The 3,852-nt window shown below is 42.3% G+C and overlaps 1 long non-coding RNA gene across 1 annotated transcript; it reads left to right on the top strand.

Annotated features, from left to right (window-relative positions):
- Positions 1–1,670: 1,670 nt before the first annotated feature.
- Positions 1,671–2,418, top strand: LOC124327856. The gene is made up of 4 exons (XR_006916225.1): positions 1,671–1,761; positions 1,821–1,894; positions 1,957–2,024; positions 2,083–2,418. It is a non-coding gene; the product is annotated as an uncharacterized LOC124327856 (long non-coding RNA).
- The last annotated feature ends 1,434 nt before the right edge of the window (positions 2,419–3,852 follow it).

Here is a 3,852-nt window from a genome sequence, read left to right as displayed (position 1 = left end):
TCTGCTTGAGATGGAGAAATTTTCCCAGCTATTTGGCTGGACGGGCCAGATTTCCTCCCACAACCCGAAGAAAAATGGCCAGTTGATCTCCCGTGGATGAAAGTAAAACGAAGAAATGCGGTCGGCTCGAGTGAATTTCGCGACTCAGGCCGAGAAACCAGATTGGTCGAAGATCCAGATCACCCCCCGTGATATTCCGCAGCTGTGTGAATTGGATGAAAGGTACCTGAGTTTCGTGCGACAGTGCCAAGAAGAGTCATTTTCAAAATAATCATCGACTCGGGAAGAAGAAGCCGCTTTATTCTACCTCATTTCTTCTTTCACTTGCGCCAATCTTAGGTGAAGACGATCTACTCCGTCTAGGCGGACGTTCCGGTCGTTCCTTATAATCAGCTACATCCGCCGTTTCTTCCGGGCCGTCATCCGCTCACGGAGAAAATTGTCATCGCGTTTCATGAGAACCTGAACCATGTCGGAACGAATTTCCTTTTAAGTTACATTCGTCAACACTTCTGGGTGACCAAAGGCCGAGACATGATAAAGAAAATTCGGCGTGATTGTGTGACATGTCGGCGCAACCGCGCGCAACCTGGTGAGCAGATGATGGCAGATCTGACGGAATCCCGCCTCGATTTTGGTTCCATTCCTTTTACTCGAGCTGCTGTAGATCTGTTCAGCCCAATAGAGATCGGATTATACCGGAACAAAACCGCCAAGCGCTGGGGTGTGTTGTACACCTGCCTCGTCACCCGTGCAGTTTTCTTGGAATTGGTGCCGTCCTTATCGTCTTCCGATTTTCTTCTGTCCCTCAGAAAATGTATCCCGTATCGGAGTCCTGAAGTTCTGCATTCTGAAAACGGGACCAATTTTGTTGGCGCAGGAAGAGAGCTGCGCGAAGCAGCTGACGCATTATATGAATCCGAGGAGCTGCCAAAATTCATGCAAGCCTCTCGCATCAAATGGACATTTCAATCTCCACGGACCCCACATTTCGGTGGAGCTCACGAGTCGTTAGTCAAGTCTACGAAGAGAGCGCTCTACAATGCCCTAGAACAGGAGAAAGGAGCGTCTCGTCATGCAACGGAAGATCTTTTACGCACTCTGCTCTACGAAGTAGCCGGTCTCTTGAACATCCGGCCATTGACCTACGCAAGCTCAGATCCTTCCGACTTCCGGCCATTGACGCACAATGATTTTCTGAATCGAGCTCCTACTGCTTATCCACCCGCCGGACTGTATGATGATGCTGAGCCACGAGACCACTATCGATATCTTCAGCGCTCCCTCAACCTCTTCTGGGATATCTGGAAGACCGTCTATCTGCAATCCTTGGCCGCGAGAAAGAAGTGGAAAATTCGTCGCCCAAATCTGGAAATCGGAGACGTCGTGTTGGAGATCAACAAAAGTTTCGGACGAGGTGTGTGGAGTCATCGGTCATGTCGTTCAAAAGTTTCCGGGTCTCGACGGCTTTGTGAGAGCTGTAGATGTTCAACTTCCGTCCGGAATATTTCGCCGCGGGATCACAGAACTTTGCTTGCTTGAAACTAGCTCGGCCGTTCCGGCCTCGGGGGAGGATGTTTCTGCGAAATCGCAATAATTTGTGTTACATCTTGCAACTACGCCTACCCATTCCCTTCAGTTAATGTCGCCTGCTATTTTGGCTCATGTCGTGACAATCAGTCTATTATTTATTTAGCTCTGTCTTGAGTCTCTTTGGTCGTGAAATACGATTTTATTGTGTGTGTTTCATCTTTCATCAAGGTACGCCCTTTGTACAATTGTTTCCGTTCATGAATCTAATTCCATATTTGTATCTATAGCCTGAACAGATTTCAGCCTGTGTTCTTTCCCTTTCTTTGAGGCTAATTGACGTGATAACGTCTATGTACAAGTGGTAAATATTCTTGAGCTTCATGTATTGCTACTTAAGTCTACATTTTCATATCTCTTTCCCAGGTCCCAGATACTTGTATCATATATCCTGCTCATGTGTGTGTCACCCGATAAGCTTCCTTGCTTATTAGGTAACTTTCCCTATCATGCCCTTCATGTATCGATTCTAATTCTTCCTGTCCATCTCAGGTACCTCACACGTATACTTTGTACACATCAACATCTGACCCTGTACATATTTCATCGCTCACATTTTATTCACCACTCATCGTCTTCAATACATTGGATGTAAGAGAAAAAGAGAACAAGCTTTCAAATCACTGGTTCCAACATTCAGAGGGAACATGCCAGAAAGAAGTTAACTGCTGATGATGATGGACAACATGGTGTTGCTGGCGGCGATGAAGACCAAGATGACGAAATAAGAACTTAATTATTTAAATAACTCATACATGTTCATTTTAAATTATCAGCAATTCTGCTGAGCAAATTAATTATCTATATGTGCAATTGAGTGTTTTTACAATAAAGTGATGATTTAACGATTGAATGAAAATTATTGTCTTATTATTTATTTATTAATTAATATATTCATACATTTTTAACGTGTAAAAACAAGGTTTCAAAAATTATAAATAAATTATCCTATATATAGTTTATTTATCACAACATTAAAATAAAAGGTTTGAGGCAACCTTGAATAAACAAGTTTGGTCCAAGCTTAAAAACAGCAATATCAAAAGTTAAAGTTTTTCAGATTGGAATCCGCGAGCTTGTGCTGGGCTTGGGAGCAAGTCAAGCGCAAGCTCGTCGTTCCGGGCCGTTTCTCTTTCTACGGGTCGACCTTAGAATAACAGGAATAGAGGATAATGTGTACAACACCAACTTGACGTTACTCGGCGTTAGAATACCAGGAATAAGTGATAATGAGATACCAGGAAGAGTTAATGTGTAAGAAGGAACCAATAACGATAAAAGACATAAAATTTCTTGATAGATTCGAGAGAAAAGGTAAAAATAAATACCAGGTTAAAAGAAAAGAAGAGGAAACGATACATTTGACGTAAAACGTACAAACTTGTGACAACTCTGCATGCAGTTGTATGAAATTTCCACATTTGTTTTGGTTTTGCCATGCCATTGCTTTGCAAGTGTGCTTCCTTAAATGTTAAATTTTTAAGTCGCACTAAAATTTGGAAACGTATTCATAAGCACGTATTATGAATAAGAAACTCAACTCACTGATCAGTTAACGATTTTTTTAATTTTGATTTTGATTTATGCATTGGTGTAGCATCAGTTTCTTCGAATTTGGAAGCAAATTAACTATTTCTAATTTCAATAAGTAGAAGTGGATGTAGTCAGTGGATGGTGTGCTGGCAACTGGCTTTGAATACCAGTTGAATGCCAGTGAATGGGAGTAATCCGTTAATCTTTAGTATTCTGTAAATAAGTTCATTTTGGACGTTTTTTTTAGTATGGTTATAGCATGGCCTACTCAAATCACGGCCTAGAGGCTGGCTACTCGTGTGTTTTCGCCCTTCCCTTCCCCTTCCCCGGATCGGTAGTAGTCGCTAAGTGATCCACTTTCCTAAACTTACTTCTGACTTTTTAAAAATTGTTTGACTGCGTGGCTTGCCATGGCCTACTAGATGGTTAAGGCCAGTAAACTTCAATCTTCCCTATGAAGACGAGAGGATTTGTTACCAAAGCCGATCATAATCCTTTCTGATCACGTGCCGATTAGGTTCAATCAGTAGAGAGAGGATGCGACGACGCCATCTAGCGCTCCATAGTGTGGCTCCTTAAATAATAACGATTTACAGAGGGCAGGGAATTTGACAGACAGAAATGGCAGACGTCTGTGGTGTGACAGGTTTAAGTTTTAACATTCCCAGTGTGAAATTTCAAATTTCGGTTTCCAGTATGTGAATATTTCTGGAATTCGAACTCTTCCTC

The sequence above is a fragment of the Daphnia pulicaria genome, chromosome 2 (genome assembly GCF_021234035.1).
Source record: "Daphnia pulicaria isolate SC F1-1A chromosome 2, SC_F0-13Bv2, whole genome shotgun sequence".
NCBI lineage: Eukaryota > Metazoa > Arthropoda > Branchiopoda > Diplostraca > Daphniidae > Daphnia > Daphnia pulicaria.
This window is presented reverse-complemented; position numbering and strand designations above follow the sequence as displayed.